Below are 24,141 nucleotides of genomic sequence, written 5' to 3'. Positions count from 1 at the left end.
GCTGCAGAGGAGTTCTCTAGGTAATGCACTGTATGTAGTCAAATCAGTGTGTGTGTGTGCTTTAAAGGCCTAATCAAAATGGTAACTTCTGAGAGGCTCTGCCGGGCCAGAAATATTCAAGGTAGAGAGGTCAACTCAGAGGGCTTTGACGGTGATTTGTTCTGTTGTCCATTGGGTGGCAACTAACCACCACCACCACCACCACCACCACCACCACCCATTTCCCACAGCCCCTCCACCCCATGAGCAATTCCAAATTGAAACAAAAGCAGCAAAACACTCATCTAGTCCATTCTGACTCACAGGGACCCTCTAGGATGGAGCAGAACTGTTCCTTAGGATTTCCGAGGCTGCTTAACTCTTTACTGGAGCACACAGCCTCAGACAGTCCTTCAAGGGGCTGGTGGATTTGAACGACCAACCCTGAGGGTAATAGTCCAACACTTAACCCACTGTGCCACTAGGGATCCTCCTGAAGGGAGCCTGCATGGAACAGCTCTGTTTTAGGGAGTCCCTGAATCCTCATCACCTCCAGCACCACATATTCTTTTCATCAGAACCCAGTACGCTACGCTTTATTCTCAAAACATCAATGTAAAAACCACAGGTATCCTGGTGTTTAAAACAAGCCATTCACCAGAGGGCAACAGTCTCTTGCCTGTGCTATCCATTCACAGAATACACTTAACTGTACAAAGAGGGGGAAGCAACTAGTTTCTAGAGCAGGCACAGTGAAATGCATGCAAGGTCTGAGCCAGCTCGGCCTGCTTTCTCCTGTGAGGACTCCACACTGCTCCATGCACAGCGTGGCCCCACCAGCCCGGCAAACACGAGTCTAAGGGGACTTTCAATGCCTGTTGGCCACAGGATGTAGTGCACATAACTCCAAACTCTCAAGTTTGCTGAGCTTTAGTAACCTTACCAACCCTGCCCATTTCACAAATGGATGAACAGAGGCTGGGAGGTCAAGTGACTTGACTGTGGTGTTATAACACGCTGTAAGGACAGCGGGGACCTACATGTGCTGAGCATAATTCCAGAGCTCTTTCTCCTGTCATTCTGTTTCCAAAAGAATTTCTCCCAAAAAAAGCCTCAAGAAGAAAAAACAAAAAGTGCATGTACAAAGTTAAATTTTCTTCGGCTGTTTGAATGGCAGAGACATTCTGTAAAGAAGTGTCTTCATAAAAATGAAGCAATTGTCATAGGGTTACAGAAGTGCCTGGTTTAAAGAGGAAAGCTTAGTGTTTAAATTCCAGAATGTTACCATAAAGTGACACATCTTAGCAGGAAGAGCATTTAACCGAGAGCATCTACGAGCTACAGTCAGCAGGCTTTTGATTAGGCATCACAGGAATCAGACCAGGACGCTTGCTTGGACAGACAGTGTGCACTATCCCTGGGCTCCACCATCTTTTCAACCAACTGAACAACATACCACACATGATTCAAACCAAGTCTAGGTGCTCCCACCACTGAGAACCTCTCTATGCTAACCCCGAGGAAGGGTAGGGCTGCCTGGCCACTTGACTTGCCAGCAGGAGAAGCGTCCCAGGCCCTATCTGCCTTTGAGCAGCAAAGACGCCTGTCCTGGGCTGCGCTCATCGGAGCCACGGCTGCCTAGAATGAGTGTCCTGAGTTTGAAATTGCATTACTCAACTGACTCCTACTCATCCTATATGTGAGTTATCAGGCACACAGGTTCAGGAGCTGCTGGGTGGAGGAAAGGTGCCTGGGTGCAACCAGTGATCATCTAGAGAAGAAGCTATTACAGTTAAGTGAGTGCTCCCTTAAGGTGCAGAGCTGATCGAAACAATTAACAGCGAGGTCACACAAGTGAGGCCACAGGGGCATTGGCCTGGAAGGTGGCTGGCCGGGCGGCTTCTGCTGGAGCAGCCCGGCCCTAGCCAGCGACGGGGCTTGCCGAAGGCGCCATTTTATCCTGCCTGAACCACAGCCAAGAGCCGAGGACACTGAGCTACTGCCAACTCTGGAATGCTCTGTCCTGCATTGACTTAGCAGACGCGAGGCCAGGAGATGCGGGGTGTTTGCTCGGTCTCTCCCACTCTAAGGGGGCCTTCGGGTCGGAAATACCAGTAAATAGATGCCGTCCAACTATTCTGGGAAGGAGCTGCTACTTGGCTGGTGGCACTGCTTCCCTGCCCCGGCGCACCCAAGGCCAGTGGCACTGCCAGGACGCTGCCCTGAGCCAAGCCTGTGCCCTGGGAGCTGGCAGGGCCTGAGCGCCTGCGTCCAGGCCATCCTCCTTGAGGGGTGCCTGCAGCTGGGGCTCGAGAGCATTGTTGATCCTAATCATAGTCAACGCTAAGCCCCTCTTCCCTCCTCCAATTCCTCCAATTGCCACAGGCATGCCCACTTCAGGACCCGGTCACAAGGAGCACTATAGCTTCTCTTTCAGGCTGCCCAGGGCTGGGGACAAGCTAGCTGCTGCTTTCCACATCTTTGCTCTGTCCCTCCTTCCTTCTGCTTATGCTCAGTCACCACCCTCAGCAGTCAGCAAATGAACCAACACTCGCAAGGATAGTGCACGTGAGCCCTGCATGTAAACTGGCAAAGTTCCCACACCGTTACTTTTCTGTGTCTATCCTAAAGCGACCTTAGTGGCAAACACTGCCGGGTAGGACTCCGTGTTCAAGGCAGCTTCTGAGAACATGGTTGTGGGCCTCTGCATTCAGCACTGGGAGAAGGCAGTCTTGTCCTTTTAAAGATAAAGACTGTTGAGTTCTTCAGGTTGGAACTACCCTGTAGATATGTAGAAACACAATCTAGATAGAAAATGATTATGAGTGCTTTTGAAGTTTAAAAAGTCTGAATGGTCGTGGGAGGAAACGAGCCAGTCAGGGTGCAGTGTAGCAACGATGAAACATACAACTTTCCCCTAGTTCCTAACTGCCTCATCCTCCCCCACTATCATGATCCCAATTCTACCTTACAAATCTGGCTAGACCAGAGGATGTACACTGGTACAGATAGGAACCGGAAACACAGGAAATCCAGGGCGGATGGCCCCTTCAGGACCAGTGGTGAGAGTGGCAATACCGGGAGGGTGGAGGGAGGGAGGGGTTGGAAATGGGGAACCAATGACAATGATCTACATATAATCCCTTCCCTGGGGGACGGACAACAGAAAAGTGGATGAAAGGAGACGCTGGGCAGTGTAAGATATGACAAAATAATAATTTATAAATTATCAAGGGTTCATGAGGGAGGGGGGCGCGGGGAGGGAGGGGAAAAATGAGGACCTGATGCCAGGGGCTTAAGTGGAGAGGAAATGTTTTGAGAATGATGAGGGCATGAATGTACAAATGTGCTTGACTCAATTGATGTATCTAAGGACTGTGGTACGAGTTGTACGAGCCCCCAATAAAACGATTAAACAAAAAAAAGTCTGAATGAAGAAAATGTTCCAAAACAGATTGTGGTGATAACGGTGTACCTCTTCTTGATGTGACTCAATGTTGAATTGTATGTGAATTAAGTCAACAAAACTCTTAAAAACAAAACTTCTAACAGGCTAAATGAGCTCCAACTAAATCCACAACTCCAGTTCCTGCTATCACTCGATGAGAAGAGCCACGGCTGACTGGCCGTGAAGAGTCCTCTGCAGCACGAGGTGCTGAGAGGAGTTGGGCCTTGGTGGGAGGCCGGGGCTGGGGGCCCCCCCGATTGTCTTTCTGAGGCTATGCTGCAGACGTTCAAGCATACCCACCACCTCCTCACTAATCGACCACCTTGTTATCTGACATTTTGCACTTACAACCCAAATAAGAAATCTACTATCTAGCTGCATTAATGATGCATGTCTGGCAGAGGCGAGAGTAACACTGGCTGCGGGGGTGGGGTGGTGGTGGTGAAGGTTAAATGTCAGCTAGGCTGGGCCATGCTTCTCAGTGGTTTGGCAGATACGCGATTACATGTTCTGGTAGTTATTCAATGATGCTTTTCAAACTTAACGCATCCCCATAGCTCAAATATGTGATCTTAACTCTAAGTCATCTGCTTATTCGGCCAGGCCCATAGCTGTCCATCACTGAAAAACACTAGCACCCTGTGGACAAGGCTGGCAAACGTGCCACACACGCAGCTTTATGGAGATCAGACTGCCCATTCGTTCAAATGAGCTGGCACCAACTCTTCAAAGCAATGATCTAGGTGATTCACTTTCCACCAATTCCTTTGAATCTTCTTCAGCCTCTGTCAAAGCACACTAAGACTGGAGGGTAAGGTGTGTGTGTGTGTGTGTGTGTGTGGGATAAGAACCCACATTGAGGAAAACACAGGAATTAAAGGGTTGCGCTGAATCACTCCCCAATCCCACCTTTTCTACTACAAATACTCTGCGGTGAAATTCCTAAGAATTAGCTAGGGGCCTTGTCCTGCCTGGATAAGCCAATCAGGGCTCTGCTGACCCAGCATTCACTTAACCTTACAGTTAGAGGAAGACAGTCACAAGTCAAGCTGTATTCTTCATCCCCCCTTCTTCAAAGTGACTGAAGCGTAGAGGCCTGCGATACTGCTGATAGGGAGTGAAGCTCCACGCACTCCTGTTTAAAAGGGCTCAACTTTCCCAGTCTACAGTGCTGGGCTGAAGTTGCCATACAGCAAGACACCTGGCTGCTCTTCTGGAACGTGCCAGTGGGCTGTCCCTGGACGGAAGCTGATTCAAGGAAGCGCTCCATGAGGAATCAGGTGGGCAGATGATGTCACAACGGGGCAAGACAACTGAGAAGATGAGCAGACACACAAGCGATGCAGCGACGAGAAAGCTGGGTTGCAGGATTTAGGGCTTTAAGAGTTTGCCAAAGAAAGAATCACGACACCAACGGATGTATCCTAACAGTGGTTCACAAATGGGTGTGTGCTTGTCACACACCTCTAAGTCCCTTAAGCCCCACACGCACAGCTCCGTCAGTGTGAAGGGCATCCATGAGCCCCGGGAAGTGCGATCTGCGATGCCTGCTCCACCTGTGCTGTGCTCTAATGACAACCGCTGCCAGTTCTTTGGAAAACTGTAGCGTCAGATAGGAGGGGGTCAGGGGTTCAGAGATGGGAGGCCCTGAGGGGCTCAGATTCTCTTTTTAGATCAGGGAGTGGCAGAGCTAGGCGGGGGCACAGCCAGCTCCAGGTCTTCGCCTACTGTGTGGAGGTACAGCCAGGCATACAATGGGCTTTACAGGGCTTCCCGGAGGAGAGCAGCGCTTTAGAAGTGTGGGGCAAACTACAGGTGGTACACTACACTCTGTAAGTGCTATGTTGCATCCTGTAGACTAAGAGCCTTGAAGGTAGAAATGCTTAGAGATGGCTTGTGGAGCGATGACAGTGACTTGGAGATAGGGAAAGGGAAAAGCAACTGTGTGTGTGTGTGTGTGTGTGTGTGTGTGAGCGTGTGTGAGAGAGAGAGCCCATGTGTGCAAAGAATGCAAGATATGTCCACGAACAGAATGGAAATAGCCCCAACTAGGACAGAAACACCGGGCAAGACAGGTCAAGACTGAGGCTGTGTGTGTAGGCGGCAGGAAGCCAGCCAGGCTTTGGAGGAGACTGCCTAAGGAATGACAGGTGATGAATTAAAACCCTGCTGTAAGCACTTCTGGGTCAGGGAGATCGACTCCCCAGGTGAGGTGATAGCACGTGAAATCAAATGGATATTAACAGGACTTCTGACACGTTTCTGTTGAATTCCTCTACCATAGCAGCCCTCTTCTTTCCCTCAGTAATTACAGATCTGCATTTCACCGCCACCAGCAAACATGTCTTCTACTTTAGCACCAAAGCCCGTTGTGAAAGTTCTTGAAATAAAAAAACAATTAGACAAGAAACATGGCGGCTGAAAGGAGAGACGCTGTTTCGCCCTCTCCCCCAATCCCTGCCAACCTACAGCAGAGAGATGTTACACGGAATGAAGGAGGAAGATAACAGATGTGCACGTTTTGAAAGATGGAATGCAAATGAACAAGAGCTGTATTTTCCTTGGAGCCAAGAAAAAGCTGACACCTCATTCTGAGTCAGGAAGCCAAAGAAAAGGAGCCCGGAGTCCTGGCCACCCAGTGGCCTGGCTGAGGCAGCTGCCCTCATCCAGGGCTCCTCTTGTCCTCCTGGCCTGCGTGCACACTTGCATGAGAGGTACTCTTGCAAACTCAGAGAAAAGGGTTCCAAGTCCCCACTGCAGGGCCCTAAGGCATTTGCCTTCACCAATGTACCTGTAGGGAAACAGACTCAGGCGAGTGGTGCTAGCAATGCCACCTGGAAACAGATAGGAAATGGTCTCAGTGAATACGGAGAAACAAGAGTTAAAGGCAACAGGAAGGAAACTTTGCATACCCATGAACATATGCTCGCCTGCAGCTGCTTCTGGGCATTGTTCAGGTGAGGGGAGAGTCTAGCCGAGTGGCCCCTACCTGGGCGGAGCTTGCTGGGCTGCTGCGGGCTGGCTCCAGAGAGGGGGGGTGGGCTGACGGCTGCAGGCCCAGCACCCTGGGTTGGGCTCACACTGGTCAGAGCTCCTGTAGGCAATGGCTGGCCCCTCTTCAGTAGCTGCTTCTGTTCTTGCTGGCGGAAGCGTGGCGGCACCTCACGAGGAAGGTAACGGGATGCAGCTGGCTGCTGGCCACTGGCAGAGGGCCGTTTCCCATTGCTGCTGCTGCTGCTGTTGGAGACAGTGCTGGTGGAAGTACTGGGGCTGGAACCGGCAGGCTGGGGCTGGCTTGAACAGGTCTTAGTAGGTTCTGGCACTACAGGGGTCAAAATGACAAGAAACCCAGCACTTTAGTGACATGTCTTTATAACTCACTCCATAGCCAAGGTGAGATGGGACAAGAACCAGAGAAAGTGTCCAAGCCATATGTGTCCTAGAAACACAACTGGACTGCTGTCTAGAGCCAATCACTCCCCTCTCAGGCCTTGGGTTCTGCTCTGTACAGTGAAGATGAGCGAATTGGATAAGAGCAGGTCCCACAGTGAAGGCGCTTCACTGGCTGCTACCAGGTTACTTGTAACTCCCAGGGGCTCCCACTTGAGGCTGGCCCTGGGCCGCTGCCTTCCTGACCTAGGAGTTAAGGTGGTTCCTCAGGAAGATGTAGAAGTTAAAGGACTAAAAGGCATCTGCCTTCCTGAGAGCTGAGAAGGACGAAGGCAGGGACAGCCTGCAGCAGGTTGTTAGGCCATAGGGTGCCCTCTCAGCCCGGCACTCTCCACGGACCCACCAACTTCGCGTCCCATGGACAGACGGCAAGCCTGCGCACACAGGCCCCACAAAAGACTCTCACAGGACCCCGAGGGCAAGGAGACCTCTCACTCTGCTGAGCAGTGAGAAACAAGAATGAGGTTTTCTGAATGGACAGTGGGTGCCTCTGGATCTCTTATGGACTGAGAAACCTTTTCTGGTTGGAGCCTGTCCTTTTTAGAGTCTGTAAGTGAAAGGTAGTGAACATAAACAAATTTTTAAATTAATAAATCATTTTATTGGGGGCACTTCCAGCTCTTATAACAATCAATTCATCAATTGTATCAACACATTTGTACATAAGTTGCCATCATTATTTTCAAAACATTTTCTTTCTGTGTGAGCCCTCGTGAACCCGATAAATTACACATTATTATCTTTTTCATATCCTATGCCATCCGGGGTCTCCCTTCACCCACATTTCTCTTGTTCGTCCCCCTGTGGGAGTGTGTTATACGTCAATCACAGTTGGTTCCCTGTTTCTCCCCCTGAACATAAATTCTCAAATAAGAAAAGACAACGCTGATTGCTGGGTCTAGTCAGAGTGGGCCCTGAATGACAGGGCCTGGCCAGAGATACAAATAGCTCTGAACAACACCACCGGCCCCCCATCTTAGTATACACTTCAAACATGGAGGAGCACATCAGTCTGCCTGCCTCCTCCTTGTCACATAGACGATGGGGACTTTAGCTTTCTTTGTTTACAGGTGGCCAACGAAAACAATGTTTAATGTAGAGAACATGAAAATAGCAGCTAGTGGGTGCCGTCGAGGTGAGAGGCTCACAGTGACCCCAAGTGACACAAGTAAAACTGACCCCTCGGCCTTTCTTTTTCCCCCCGCCCATCGGGCTTTCATGGGTGATCTTTATAGGACCAGACTGCCAAGTCTCTCGCCCAATGACCTTTCAGCTAGCATCACACAGGTTAACTAACTACTGTGCCACCAAAACTCAAAGCCCCACCAAACCCCAATGCGATCGAGTCGATTCTGACTCATGGGGACCTTATCTAGAACACAGTTGAACTGCCCCTGTGGGTTTCCAAGGCTGTAAATCTTTATGGAAGCAGAATGCCTCATCTTTCTTTGGAGGAAGAGTTCCTGGGTTTGAACTGCTGACCTTGCGGTTTGTAGCCCAACCTGTGATTAACCAAATCATTGGGTCTACTTTAATAACAACACAGCTAATCATAAAAATCTCCCAGAAAACTGGCAATTTTGGTTAATCTCCTTAGCCTAAATAGCTTTTCTTTACTTTTAAACAATGAGGGTGACACCTGCTGGTGAAAGCAATCAGACTGAACTCACTGCCCGGATCCACACTGGGCAGCCACTTGAAAAAGCTGAGGAAAGTGGTCCCAGATGGTTTCTGGGTCTCCAAGGAAGCAGACTGCCACTGCATCTTCCATCCCAGTTGCTGGGGGTTTGAACCACTGTACTACCAGGGCTAAGTAGCCATTACCCTTTAAAACAATTCTCTCCCCAAGAAACAATTTTCTGCTTTCAGTGAAAATTTCAAAAGCATCAGCATGAATAGGCTCCAAATACCGTAAATACTCGAGTATAAGCCCACCTGAATATCAGCCGGGGCACCTACTTTTACCACAAAACTGCATTAAAAATGTGCTGAAAAACTCAGCTTATATACAAGTACATATGGTAACTGATAGCCTAGCCCCCCCCCCCCCCCCCCCCCCCACACACACAGTTTAACCAGAACAAAAGGTTCCTAGGGCCTGTTGATTCCGGGGTATCCCAACGGCTGTTTTTTATCACTTTAAGTGGCAATTGCTTCTTCTTCAACTTCCCAGCCAAGTGCATGCCCTGTAGTACAAGCCCATTTCTCCTGGCTTATTGCACAACTTGATCAGACCCAAACGTCTGCATGCTCTGCTGGTATTACAAGGTCCCCAGCCTGGCATGAGCATGTGCGCATGTGTATATTAAGCTGGGCTGCATTTTACCATCAGATAGCTAATCTTAATATTTGAAGTATTAACTACTAGTCAGTGTACAAGGAGCTTGAGGGCACTGTGGAATAAGTGTTGGGCTGCTACTATCAGGAGGCAAACCCACCAGCATTTTGTTCTGCAGGATGTGGCTAACTGCTCCCATGGACGTACTGTCTTGGAAGGCCTATGGTGAGTGGCTGAGTTGGAATCGACCCCGTGGCAGTGGCTGGTCCATGTACACCTCAGGTGGAGCAGCAGTTAAAATGTTCACGGGTGAACTGATGAGGCGCGTAGAATGTGGGCGATCTGACAGGCTGAGGAAAGGGGGCACCATTCTTTCTATTGAGCCCCATGGAAGGTGAGCAGCATTTCTATGGCAAAATCTTAGGCCTCAGTCCTGGGGTGAGCCAGCTCCTGAGCCGAGAGCCCTGGAGGACTTCTTGGGGAGTGTTCTGGGAGTCCTTTCTGGGGGGGCCTAGCCTGGGCACACCCTAGCCCTTTCAGCAATGGTACCATCTCCTATTCTGCACCCCACATCTGCTTACAACAGTGAGAGTGGTTTCTATGGCCTTCCACTGAGCCTGAGTTACAGTGTAGATCTGATGGCATGCAGTGCATTCAAACCTTTCAGAAACATGGGCTACAAGGGAGGAGGTTGGGGGACACTACTTGAAGGCTTCAGTGCATCAGGGAAGTTTGTAGGAGTCCCTTCCCTGGCCCATGCTCAATCTGAGCTCCCCTTACACACATTCTACAAGCCTCATCTGTGGCTGGGCTTTGCACCAGAATTGCTGGCGCAGAGCTTTGCCACCTGAAGGTTCATTTTGTGTGAATAGTTATGCAGACACCCTAGTTGCCTCTGCAAACGCCTGGGTGGCACATTCTTTTACTTTCAACCTATTTTGCTTTGCAGTCAAAGTTCATTGATCATAGACACGTCACATCTGGATTATGTATGGTTTGTTTTTAAATCTGGCACGACAATCTCCGGCTTTTATTTAGGCCATTTAAATGAATGTAAATCATTTTGTTAGGAATAACACTTTGCTAAGTGTCCTATGTTTCTCGGTCCCTTTTCTTATAGGTTAGTTATTTTACTACACCTATTAGCTATGCTTCTGTGTCTTGTCTGAACGTGGTTATTCTAGACATTATAGAACATGCTTTCAAACCTGGAGTGCATATGAAGTGGGGGAGCATGAGTATGAGGGTACTAAGTCAGGAAGTTCTGCTGCGGGTCCTCCTCCATCCCTGTGTGGTTCATGCCAACAAACAAGTGCTCTCAGTAGTGTGCTCGTCTTGGTCTTGCTAGGATGCCTTCGGCGGGGCTCTGAGGGGCCAGTGAAACGCAAGCCACAGAGGTCATACAGCACAAGTTATGGTGACTGGTCTTGGGGATTCCAAAGGACTCATTTGGATAGATGTTCTCAAAGGGTGTAGGATGACCATGGGCTCATTAGGAAGGAGTTTTAAGAAAACATAAAACTGCATTGTTGAGAAAAAGGCCAGGAAAATTATGCTGGGGGATTTTTTTCTCACCACAATATAAGAACCTGCTCATTCTTGGCGAGGGTGGCAAGAGCTGTCTTAGGGGAACGTAGCTGGGAAACCTTACCTCACTCACTCTACAGCTCTGGTTCTGCCCCTTCTTTTTACTCCCTGAACGCAAAGAACACTCAAAAGGCGGCCAAATGAAGGCCCTGGAGGAAGCCAAAACTGCTGTTTAGATGGGGCACCAACTGGCGAAAGCAGAAATCTTCAGGGAATTTGGAAATTGCAAATATGGAAATTGTGCTTAGATAGGTACAGACCTAGCTGGAGGCAAGGGTGTGAAACAAAAGCTTCTTATGCTGGTGTTTTTGTTTATGAAATGTTTCTGTGGTTTTTGGAGCAGACTTTTTGATGCCCTCATATAAGGGCCAGGCAACAGTACAATTGCCTTTAACCTCAACCTTGATGCATCTGGCTTATGTACGCCATCAACCTCACAATACTATGTGGTACTTTTTACTTTAATAGTAAGGTGGCTTTACAGTACATAAGTCAATTCTATCTTCACCACCACCCTCATTTTCCATTTCTGGAGTTCCACATGGCTTCTTTTACATCCAAATTGCTATCTGGTATAATTTCTTGTCAGCCTGAACTGCTAAAGTTTCTGACAGCACAAATAGGCTGGCAACATTGTTTCTGTTTATCTAAAAATGTCAAGTCCCAGCTCTTTTTGAAGGATTATTTCACTGGGTATAAAATTCTGGATTGACAGTGGTCCCCCTCTCCTCCCCTCACTGTTCCAGCACTTTCAGCAGCTTGAATATGTCGTGGCTAGGGTGTCGGTGTGTGTGTGCATGAACATGTGCACACTCTCTCATGTGCACATTTTAATCACTGGGATTTTAAAATTTGTATTGCTATGTCTTTCACCAATTTAGAAAAATGCCAGTCATATTTTTTTTAAAAATCTTACCCATCCTCTTTTCTTCCTGATCTGCATTTTTGTATGTGCCAGACCCTGCACAAGGTTGAAGCCTTCTTAATTTTTCTGAGATTTGTTTCTCCCTATCTTCTTGCACAGATTCTTCCTTCTGCGTCTCCAACACTTACTAACCCATCCTTCCCATCCAGTGGACGGATGTTTCCGCTACTCTGCTTTCCAGCTCTAGAGTTTCATGAACATTTTTCTTGTTTGTTGGGGACGATTCTCCATTCTTATTGCGGTCCCCCACAACCTCCTGGACATGCGCAGTCCAACATGCAGTGGTTACTGTTGCTGTGAAGGGCAGGGTCCATTCTTAGTCACAGCCTGCGAGTCTACCTCCTGTGGAGACTCTGAGGGGGTTTCCTTCCAAAGGAAAACTGACTTGGGCTCAAAAGTCAAACTCCTCCCTGTGATGGGCAGCAGGTGAGTCTCCACTCTGCTCCTTCCACTTCCAGATGCTGCCTTTTAAATCGTGGCCTGGTGTCCACACAGTTCTCCAGTCAGCCAAGTATGTGGGCAGACTCCACACACAGACTAGGGAGAGGATGGGGGTGGGTGGGTAGATCCCTCCTCTGGAGCCCCTTCTCTTTTCTCCTAACATTCAGCTGTGCTTTCAGCTGTGACACCTGTTCCCTAAAAACTCAAACTGGTGACGCATGGCTTTCTGTGGCCTAGTCCAGATTGAGGTATCCATCCCTTGCACAAAACACACTTTTCAAGAAAAGATACCACCACCACCACCACCCCTTCCAGTTGGGGGTAGCTCTTCAGAACTGTAAACAGCTGTTTCCAAATATTTTATGGCGAGTTCTCAATTCCTCTCTGTAGGAGGGTTTGTCTGACCAAGTGGCTCAGCCTTTACCAGGAGTCGGAATAGTCTTTGTCCCCACTAGAAATCACACATGTTGATCAACGACCATTACAAGAAAACCTGCAGGCACCCTAAAGGAGTAAGATGCTTCCTGCCCTTCAAGATCTCATGACCACATGCACAGAAACGGTCACAAGAATTAAAGACAAGACACAGGTAAGGAGCGTACACAGGAACAAGATGGTGTGCATTGCCTAGAGCCAGGGAAGCATGTGCAATCGGTGGGAAGAACAGAATGAGCCCAGAAGCAGGGTCCCAGGGAGCCCTGGGCGGCTGGAGTACTGCAGAGCTCTGGGGCACAGGGTTGTCGTGGGTCACAATCCACTGGAGAAGTGAGTTTGGGGCAGGATGAACTCCCCTGGCTGCCGTGACTAAGGGCTGTGGAGGGAAGCAGAGAGATGTATGGTGGACAGGAGGCATGGCTTGAATGAAGGAGATGCCGACTCCTCCATCAGCATCCTCCACGTGACTTCATCAATTGATGGTCCCCCAAATGTCTTCCCTGCTCTTCTCAATCAACATAAACCATCTCATCAAATCTCACGTCTTTATTTGTCACTCAAATGAAGAGGGCTACCATTCTCCTAGATCCTACTGCCCATGGGGAGTCACTGGAGGTCTCTGCTGCCCCATAAGCTCACCTGGTAGAGGAGTAGCAGTGCCTTTGCCTCACCTGTCCTAACATCTCTTCTTTTAGGAAGAGCTCCCTCAGTTCAATCAGTTGCCTCAGTCAGCGTTCCGTCTCTCGTGCTGTAGCACTATCCAGAGTGAAACCACTGCCAGCACAACCTTTCTCAGGAGTCCCAGCACCAATCACTCTCAGCTGGGCTACTGTGAACTGTTGGACTTTTCTTTTAGGTACTCACCTCCCTCCAATCTATTCTGCCCAATGCAGCCACAGCCATCTTTTCAAAGCACACGTGAGAAACCCTGCCGCTCCCCCACTCGCCCCACCACTTTAGGCTCATCTCACAGCCCCGCCTCCCTGCTCACTACTCTCCAACCAGGGCCTCAGTCAATGGGGACCTCTGTGGTGGTAGGTCTCCGCGGCTCTCGTCTTCCCTGGCCTCGTTAAGTCCCATTTGTGGTCCAGATCTCCATCCAACCATCATGCACGGACATGGTTCCCAGTGCCCAGCTTAGTCCCGGGGCCTTTATTCTGTGCTCTCACTTAATAATACTGCTCTCCTGCACAGCCATCACCTTGTAATTACACACAGATCTCTGTGATCATGAGTTTATTCCTATTAGAGACAAAGCTACAAGAGTGGGACTCACACCTTTTTAAAAAGAACCGTTTTCTCTCTATAGCAAGCAGCACAGTGCCAGCACACAGTAGATGCTCATAAGTATCTGCAGGATCCAGTGCTTAACCCAGCTGTCACTGTTGTTAGGTGCTGTCGAGTTGGTTCTGACCCATAGCGACCCCTATGTACAACAGAACCAAACACTGCCTGGTCCCAGCTCCATCCTCACAATGGTTCCTCTGTTGGAGCCCATTGCTGCAGCCAGTGTCAATCCCTCTGGTGGAGAGCCTTCCTTTTTCATTGCCCCTCTACTGGTAACATGTCCAACGTAACTGATATGACGTCTCGCCAGCTTTGCCTCTTCCAAGATGGATTTGTTTGGTCTTCTGGCAGTCCACGAAACTTCAATATTCTTTGTTAGCACCACCATTCCAGTGCATCCATTCTGTGGTCTTCGTCACTGGCACACACAGGAGTTTTGTTTACTCTCCTTCTCCTCCATGTTGCCTAGTCATCTGGGGCTCCCTACCTCTAGCCTCTCACCCTCATCGGAGCAACTGTTTCTGAACAGCAATCTCAGGTTGTTACTCTGCCACTTTGAAGCTCCCACTGGTTCCCTCTGGTCTGCAAGACCACTCCTCCAAAGTCCTTCGGATGGCGTGTCAGCGTTGGTAGGATTAGACTCCCCGACCACAGAACACAGGTCTGTGCTCTGTAAAGCTAGGCAGGTGAGGAGGGGCATGGCACAGGGAACTCCCAGGGGTAACAGATATGTTATCTGGATTGTGGTGGTGTGTTCCGGCGGACCAACACTTACTTAACTGCTCTCTGTAGATAGCCCTATTTACTGTATGTCAATTATAACCCAATGAAGCTGTATTTATAAGGGGCAATAAAGAGCAGCCAAGCTGGGTAAACACCCATTTCTGAGAAGGCAGAGCGCCAGCCTCCTTTTGACTTGTCTAAATGATGACTTTTCCTGTAGGAGGAAACTGCCTTTCTACGGACAGTTTCTCTGAGAAGTTATACTCACTACACAGAAAGTAGTGCTTCTAAAACTTGGTAGACACACCCTAAAGCTGAGGGACCATGTAACATCTCTCTTCCCTGCAGCTCCCAGATCTCTCTACTTCTTCCAGAATGTATGACACAGGGATCTATTTAGAGCCTTCTGGGGGAGAGAAATTCTCATTTTCTTAAATAGCCCAGAATGCCCTTTACATCCATCAGGGCAAAAGCACTCATCTGGGAGTTCCAGTTTTTTCCCCAGGGGGTGATGAGAGGTGGTAATGGGTTGATTTATGTTCCTCTTGGGGCTTTACAGCAAAATTAACTATCCAGTGTGTACTATTCACGATGCTAGAAAGACGTCACTTGATTGAGACCCCTCATACAACACATCTCAGGAATTGTTGGCCCCTTCGTTATGAAATGGCCTCACGGCCCGGAAGGCCTTCAGAAAATGAATGGCTACACTGACAACAGGTACTGTGTCCTCCTTCCCAGCCTGAGACCATTCTAAACATGCTCGTGACTACAGATGGAGTGATACAGATGGAAGTGATAATCAAGATGAGCCAATGCTGGTGGTGGCTCTACACTACCTCTCTGGACACTTCACGATGAGATTTTATCACTGTGGTGGACAGGCCAATAAAAGGCCCTATTTCATAAAAACCTAGTGCCTGAGCCATTGCCTTTAAGATATGAAAATAAGTCTGTGAAAACTGAGAAAGAATCTTGCTAATTTCCACAATCTGGCATCACCCAGTTCACAGAGACTAATGCTTTATAAATCCTGCGGGGCGGGCTAGTGTGCTGAGAGCCGAGACCAGGCAGCAGCACTAAGTACTGGGAGTGCTCAGGCCACTGGCAGCACCGGCTCGAGTTCCTCAGGCACGAAGACCACAATCTGACGGCGTTAAGAGAAGGAACTGGAGAAAGTGGCTCCCAGGGCCATCAGGGCAGGACACCAGGTACAGTAACTCAAACAGCAAGGAGACGACAGAGAAACAGAGGAATTACAAGTCAGGATGTGACAAACCAGTCAGGGACAGAATTTACTTGTAATTTTACCAAACAGACTTTCTAGAAATAAGAGCGTTTAGGTTTGCAGAGAAAAGGCATGGTGCATATTACTCAGCAGACTCAGGGCTAAGCCCCTACTCCTAGCTGAACAGCCTGCAGAATCCATCCAGAGGCCCTTGGAAGAAAGGCAAGGCAGTCTAGTTCCAAAAGGGCACAGCCCTGGACACCCCAGGGAACCATTCTACTCAGAGTGAACTTGGTGGCAGCAAACAACATATTTGATTAAGTGAATCACAAAAGATACGCATCTAATTAGACCCAGTTCTGCATTCGTCTTTTAGAGGGAGATTCACAGTTTTAAATGCAATCGTTAAGGCCATCATTAAAAAAGACAAAGATTTGAAGCACAATTAATGTTGTGACAAAGATGAGTCTATCAAGAAGGGCCTAGACTACCAGTCACTAGGAGAAAACAGGGATTACTATGACTTGGCATGACTCAAAGGCAATGGGTAGTTTTTTTTTCAAAGAAGAGAGCAGAGAGGTGTGTGTATAATGTGGAGGGGGATTCAAAAAGGTCGCGGGAAAATGGAATGAAAAGAAAATGGACTTTCCCCATGAACTTTCTGAAGCCCCCGTGTAGGGTTGTCAGACTCATCATTGACCTGACAGCAGTGAGTTTGGAGGATTTTAGTATCTTTTAAAGAACTCTCTTAAAATGTTTACAATAAGCCAGAATTGCAGGAGGTTCTGTGACAGTTGTTGAGAAAACTGAGCCAAACCAGACTGGATGATACAAGCACTGATTACAAGCACCCCACTTGGAGAAAGAGGTGCAATTACTTCTGAGCGAAGACATTACTAATTGATCTGTGTAGTTTGAGCTAATTAGCAGACTTGTTTCTACTATGCTAATTGATTCCGTGCACGACACAATCTAATTTGCAATTCTAGTCGGTCTCTCACCCTGCTCAAGCCTTCGGATGGTCCAGGGCCAGGGCCGACTGCTCTCCACTCCTGGTAGCTGCCTGGGGCCGGCACCAATCTCCTCACATGCTGTCCAGGAGGGCTGTCCCTTTTCCCCAGAGGCGGTGAGTGCCAGCCCACCCTGGTCATCATAGCTGGCCACTCACAGTTCAGCCGTCTTGGGGACAGTCGACAAACATTCAGGCCTTCCATTTAGTCCTTTGTGCCCTGGTGATGACATCATCAACAGTATAGAGTGGTGACAACAAGAAATAGTCCTAGAGGATGGAGCCCAAGTGGCAAAGTGGTTTAAGAGTTCAGCTGTGAGAACTAAAAGGTTGGTAGTTTGAGTCCACCAGCCACTCTGAGGGAGAGAGATGAGGCAAGCTGTTTCTGTAAAGACGTGCAGCCTTGGAAACCCACAGGAGCAGTTCTACTCTGCCCTACAGGGCTGCTTGGCGTTGAGTCCGTCTGGAAGGCAGCGGGTTTGGATGAATGAGGGTGCTGCTCCAAGGTCTCTCAATCTTGTGTAAGTGGCCAGCCTGGAGAGGGCGGTGGGGCCCAGGCCGCTGTGCTCCTTCCTCACAGACTCCGGCTAGAGCACTGTCAGAGCACCACCAGTTAGACTCTCCAGTCCAGAAGGCTGCTCCCTGCCTTGGTGTTCTCAAGTTGCCAGCTACCAGCTCAGAAACTCCCACCCGCCTGCCTCAGGTGCCTCACGGGACCTGGTTGGGGCCCCGCCATGCTGCTAGTTCTCATTCCTGAATCCCAGCAACACTGCAGGCTTCTTCTGCTGCTTCAGAGGGGTTTCTTGTTGCTGTTCACACGACATCTTTGTTTGACAGCCACTAATGAACTAGAGGGACAATGCTTTAGAACAGAAGAATGAAGAGGTGCACCCAGCAGAGTTGGGTTGGCGATGATGGTGCTGAAGGTGAGCAGCAACTGTGGAGAGCAGCAGGGTGGCCTACTTCACACTCTGTGAAGACAATGGGAGCCCTGGTAGTGCAGAGGACTATGTGATGGGTTGTAATCTACAAGGTCAGCAGTTCAAAACAACCAGGTGCTCCAAGGTAGAAAAATGAGGTTTTCTGCTCCCATAAAGATGTATAGCCTTGGAAAGCTGCAGGCATAGTTCTATTTTGTTCTACAGTTCACTGTGAATCAGAATTGACTTTCCAGCCCCGAGTTTGGCTTTTGGTTGTAGGTGAAGAGAAAATGATGATGACCACAACAGTGACAACAAGAAGACCCCGTGGAGCCATTCTATCTGCTAACATGTGGGGATGCCATGAACCAGAATCAACATGACAGCCCTGGGTTTTAAGGGTAAGTGCAAGGCCCTGGGCCCCCTCAACTCTCATCTTTATGACCAAATGTTGGGGCCCGGCTTCTCTGCCTGTCAAGCAGCCTGGTCCTGCTCACACAGGCCCTCGGGTAACTCACACTACACACTCGCTGGAGTACAACGAACCAGAGGCAGTCTTCATGGTGGGACCTCCTGCCTGGGCAAACACTCACAAAGATCTCTGCAGTGCGCATGTCCAAGGGCACAACTGTGCACATGTGCCACCCCGACGCCAACCAAACAGCAACGAGAGTTAGCCCTCAGGGGCCCAAACCACAGGCTAGGCACAGGGCAAAGGCTGGTTTTAAAGAGGAGGGGCCTGAGCCTCTATAGACAGGTAGTGACTTGCTCCAAATTAACTGAACTGGTGGGTGGGACTCGGGAGTGGGCTTTGCTAAGTGTGGAGGGTCTGAAGGGAGACAGCCCAGAGCATAGCTTCAACCATGCTCCCCTGGAAGTGCCAGCAAACTCCAGGCTTCCTGAATCAGAGCCGGAAGCACACAACAGTGCCTGAGTGCCTTCTAAGAGGGCACGTAGAAGAGTCTACCAAGGACAGGCAGCAATGAGAAATGGAAGGTTTTGGGGGAACCACAGCATCCTCTGGTGGTTCTGATGAACCGGATCACGTGACCAGTTGCAGCTGTGCAATGGGAATCAGACTTTCGTTGTCTAGAAAGATGAGCAGACTGCTCTTCAGGCATCTCCAGAGTAAGCAAATGCCAGGGAAATGCAGACGCACGATGGGTGTCAGCGTGGGGAATAAAAAGTCAGCACCAGAGTCCAGGGTGAGGCTGTGCTTGAGCAATCAATGAAAAACAAAGCCACCTTCACCATAAAACGCTCGTGCATAATGAAAATGCTGCCCCACAATGATAAGAAGCATGAAAGAAACTTACCTTTGGTTTTTTGATCAGCAGCCTGGGGAAGAAAAAAGAAAATGTCACACACTCTTTCGGAACAATCACGTGTGAGACATAGACATCTTTGAAAGAGATAAACTGACTTCGAATGTCGGACATTTCAGACAAACTTTTACACAATTTAATTGTAGAATTCATTATCGGGGGGAGGTACATAATTGTCTGCACATGACTGATTACATACCAGTAAAGATCTAAAAGCTGGAATAAAACAAAAACCCTCTCTGGAAGCCTCCTTTGAGTGTGGTATTTTACACAGCCTGAAAAGAACACCATTTCCAAGTACAAGTCTTTTAAATGCCAAGAAATCCCAACATGATTATAAAGGTTTTACAGTGGGACTTTTCACCTGTAATATTTACTAACAGAATTTGTAAAAGAACACCTGCCAAGATTGTGTGAATTATCTCATGTTTTTCTAATGAAGTCAGGGCCCCGTGTGTCCTGGTCACTGACATAGACAGGGAACGTTTGCCTCACACCCCCACACAGAGGGAGTGCGTTGAAGCCCAGCTCTCAGGTTCTAAGTCCTAAGGAAGACAAGCAAGTGGCCTTCATCCGACCCTCTGCCCTGTTTCACCAGTGTCCCTGCATTGGGTCAAGAGTGGGCTGGAGCTGGGGATGCCATGGGGGCGGGGACGCTTAGGGCAGGAATAACTGGCCAGACCTTTTTCTGAGCACCTTCCTTCTTTTTCTTTTCTTCCTGCTTTTTCTTTTTCTTTTCTTCCATCAAACGTTCCTCTTCTTGTGTTTTTTGTTCTTTCTCCCTGTTGAACAGCAGAAAATGTGGTGTTAGTATGACGTCCACTTTAAAGGAGAAGATGCAGCAGCGTCCACAGTAGGGCGCCTCACTGGGAACAAGGAAGGCCCTGGGCTGCCGGGATGGCCTGAAGCGGTCTCGCACTCAGCTCCTGTTTGTCCGTGCAGACCGACTCCCAGCCTCGTGTTAGGAGACAAGGTCCAGGGTGGATCAGATACAGTGTTCCTCAGTATTTTATATATGCGAATATAGATAAAAGTAGTCATGGATAGAAAACACACACACACACACACACACACACACACACACACACACACCATAAAATAATGAGGTCAGACTCATTAATTTTCAAGCTCTCAAGCCAGGGACTACCACACTGCTCTCAGAACTATACAGGAGTACCTATTTAAAATGGATGTTTTTTGGAGGGGTGAACGGGGAAGAACATGCGACACTCAGGGCATTGGTGGTGCAGGTAAGCTACTGTGTAGTACTATAACTGTGGACACTTGACAACATATATTTGTCATGTAGCTTAGCCCACGGGAGTGAACACTAATGCAAATTAAGGACTTGAGTTAGTAATTATGTATCAGTACGCTTCACCAACATTAGTAATTATATATCGATACAGTTCACCAACAATATTATGTATCAGTACGGTTCACCAACAATAACAGATGTCACAGGGTGTATGTAATAGGCGATATACAGTGGAGCCATAGGTATGGAAGCCTGTACAGTCTGCTCAATTTCTTCTATGAACCTACAAATGAGCTAAAACGGCCTGGTGGAGCAGTGGGTTAAACATCAGATTGCTAACCCCAAGGTCGGCAGTTCAAAATCACCAGCTCCTCCATGGGAGAATCATGTGGCTTTCTACACCCATAAAGATTTGCTGTCGGGAACTGATTACAAGGAACTACAGTATATGTGACCTCCTACCTAGGGGGTGGACAACAGAAAAGTGGGTGAAGGGAGACGTCGGACCGGGCAAGATATGACAAAATAATAATTTATAAATTATCAAGGGCTCACGAGGGAGGGGAGAGCGGGGAGGGAGGGGAAAAATGAGGACCTAATACGAGGGGCTTAAGTGGAGAGGAAATGTTCTGAGAATGACAAGGGCAATGAATGTACAAATGTGCTTTACACAATTGATGTATGTATGGATTGTGATAAGAGTTGTATGAGCCCCTAATAAAATGATAAAAAAAAAAAAAAAGATTTGGTGTCTTGGAAACCCACTGGGACATTTTTTTTGGTGGGGGGGAAGGGCACTCAATTTTATTGTCCTGTAGGCAGTGATGAGTGGGAGTTGCCTGGATGGCAGTGAGTTGAGTTACAATGGCTCCAAGTGCTCAAGACGGTATGGCTAGCCCACCGCCTCCCCTCGAGAGCAGTGTCCAATTCCACCAAACCATTTGTTGTGTCTTAATCAATTTTTAAAAATCATGTAATCACATTTGTTACTTCATAAAGTACGAGTGGTCATGGAAAAAACAAAGACCCAACAGTATAAAAAGAGGCCTAAGAAAAGGATGTTATGCCAAGCTCCCAAACCCCTCTTCTGGGAGGTGACAAAAGGTAGCATTTCTGAGGCAGCTTTAATGTATCACCATGTGTGACCATACATGTATTTATCCTTAAAAACAAAATGCAGGCCATTCCATTCTTCTGCAAAGGCAATGCAACTGACTGCTGCAGATTGTACATGGATTCAGACTGTACATGGATTAATTTCGATTTTTGTGTAGCTGTTTTTTCTAGAGTTTCCAACTGTCTCTTTCTTCTTGCAGTATTTTTCCTCATAACCTGTTCTGTATGCCTTCCCCCAAAGTTTAAATATGGGTGCGCCCCCCACCTTCCATATTTACCTTCCAAGGCCTTCGGTTATGCTCAATCCAGGTCCAGAGCATTCTGCTAGTTTGCTTGTCCCTTTCCAAACCCACTCACTGGTATGAGTCTCTTCCAACTCACAGTGACAATGTGGGACAGACTGGTGCTGCCCTCCAGTTTTCAAGGGAAGCAGATTGCTGATGAAGCTTTCTCCATGGAGCAGCTGGTGGGACTCAACCACCAGGCTTTCAGTTAGCATGCTTACTGCTTTAACCACTGCAACACCAAGGCTTCTCTTAGATCCTACCAAACCCATTTTCAAGGAGTTGATTCTGACTCATTTTTCTCCTTTGGAGCTGTTGGTGGGTTTGAAGCCCTGACTTTGCAAGCCCAATACCTAGCTCACAGCATCACCGGGGCAGCTTTTATATCCTACAGTTACGGTTTTAGCTTAGGGAGTCTAATGTTAAATTCTGTTTATATCACTCTGGAGTTTCTATTTTCTGAACTGACCCATCCCTGAATTCAAGAGCCCTAGTCTTGAAGACTCATTCATGTGCCCGCTCAAGAACTATACAACTGATGCATGCCGCTTGTGGTTGTGGGTCATTGATTCCAGTTCAGAGTAACCCTACAGGGCAGAGAGCAGCTGCCCAGAGGTTTTCCTAGGCTGTCTTTTCTTCCATAGAGCATGTATATGGCGGGTTTCCAACAGTGAGTACGACACAGTTAACCATGATTTCAAGGATATCCATATACTTTGGTAAAGCAAATGATCACTATTATAACAAGTGATATGCACAAAACGCATTAAAATGAAGAGGATGAATGATCTCAGTCTGCCTGCGAGGAGGCCTCCTGTCTCATCTTGCTTCCCTGTGACAGGACAGCCACGCATCCTGATTTACTCAAAACTTCCTTCTCTCCTCTGGCCTATCAGTTCCAGATGACAAGCGCTGCCTCTTGTCTCTGCAGCCCTTCGAAGAAGTGTTACTGTAATCATCCAAAGCTTTTCTGGCACCAATTTTGGGTTCAAAATCTCAGCTGAAATTGTTCACTGGGAAAGTACCTTTTGTAAGTACACATTTCAAGGGAAACTTTTCTGATACGGTCATGTTGTGTGAGACAAATTACTACCTGCCAGGGAGGGTGAGTCACAAGAGTATTGAAAGAGGAAAAAAGTAATCATATGGATTCAGTACACTGAGGTCAGTTGAAAGTTCCTGCGCTGACAGATCGCCACAGGAACTTATTTGCACGGCAAGCCGCAAGGACAGCAGAGCAGGACTGCAGCCTGGGAGCATTTCAGTTTTACCATGTAACTTTTCCCATGGTGTTCACAGAAAGCCACAAGTGTCATTTTACATGCATTGTTCTTCCACACACGCTGCTTGGCATTCGACTCACTCTCTCACTTTCACTTGTGTCTATATCAACTGTCCCACGGTCCCCCACCTATCCGAGCTCCAGGCCACCTACATTGATGACCATGTTCACATGATAACTATATGCACACAAGCATGTCTAATAAAAAAACTCACTGCCATCAAGTTGATCCGACTCTTAGGGACCTTATCGAGTGAACATTTTTACAAAGCTTTTTGTTTTGTGCCATTGCTCTCTAAAGCTGAGATCATGTTACACACACATACCCTTGTCTTTCCTCAATAGGTGTGAGGGAAACACTACCACAGTCTTCCTCCCCACTCCCAAGTGATAGATCACATCCATTATTTCTATCTAGTAGCCAGACAATGTGCCACAGGAGGAATATACCGTGCCTCACCCAGCCACTCCTCTGCTGGTCTGCATCTACTCTGTTGCTGTGACAACTACTTCGGGTCCCCATGAGCCTCTCTGAGGAACTCAGTGAGGCAGTGCGAGCTGATCCAGCTCATGTTTCAGAGGGGAAGGGGAAGGAGCCAGGCGAGAACAACACCTGAGGGGCCACATCAGACAGAAAGCGTTTCCTGTGTGGCAGGCCATGTTGTGCTGGGGTCCTGCTATACAGATGGTGTTCTACCAGAGGGATGCATTTTCCTCCAGTATGTTTTCAATATGTTTCTTTTATTTGTGATCAGAACCCTGGTGGCATAGTGGTTATGCATTGGGCTGTGATCCACAAGGTCAGCAGTTCAAAACCACTAGCCACTCCTCAGAAGAAAAAACGAGGCTTTTAACTCCAGTAAACCAATAGCCTTAGAAACTCAGAGGGGCAGTTCTGCCCTTTGTCCTCTAGAGTCAGTATTGAGGACAGGGAGTTTTTTTATTTGTGATAATCTGGCACCACCAGTTTAAGACGCTCTGGGCAGAGTAAGAACCATCACTCACATTTTGGAAGCAGCCAAATGAGGGGAGAAGGGTGGGAGGTAAGAGATACCCAATCAGTGGGCTTCTGGCAGTCTCACCTCAAAGGTTTTGTCAAAACTGCCCATTTCTACAAACACACAGCAACGAAAAGGGTGGAATTCCGTAGGAAGACTGGGAAAGTA

General features: G+C 48.2%; 1 protein-coding gene across 2 annotated transcripts in view; it reads right to left on the bottom strand.

Moving 5' to 3' along the window:
- TNRC6C (trinucleotide repeat containing adaptor 6C) overlaps positions 1–19,741 on the bottom strand; it is a 60,068-nt gene extending 40,327 nt beyond the window's left edge. For both annotated transcript variants that reach the window (XM_045299402.1, XM_045299405.1), the window contains exons 1-3: positions 19,718–19,741; positions 19,027–19,048; positions 6,417–6,749 (exon numbers count right to left, since the gene is read on the bottom strand). The gene's annotated coding sequence lies outside the window, so the exon portion shown is untranslated. The remainder of the gene's footprint in view (positions 1–6,416; positions 6,750–19,026; positions 19,049–19,717) is intronic.
- Positions 19,742–24,141: the final 4,400 nt, after the last annotated feature.

The sequence above is a fragment of the Echinops telfairi genome, unplaced genomic scaffold (genome assembly GCF_000313985.2).
Source record: "Echinops telfairi isolate 266 unplaced genomic scaffold, ASM31398v2 ScPeMD7_7458;HRSCAF=8496, whole genome shotgun sequence".
Taxonomy (NCBI): Eukaryota; Metazoa; Chordata; class Mammalia; order Afrosoricida; family Tenrecidae; genus Echinops; species Echinops telfairi.
This window is presented reverse-complemented; position numbering and strand designations above follow the sequence as displayed.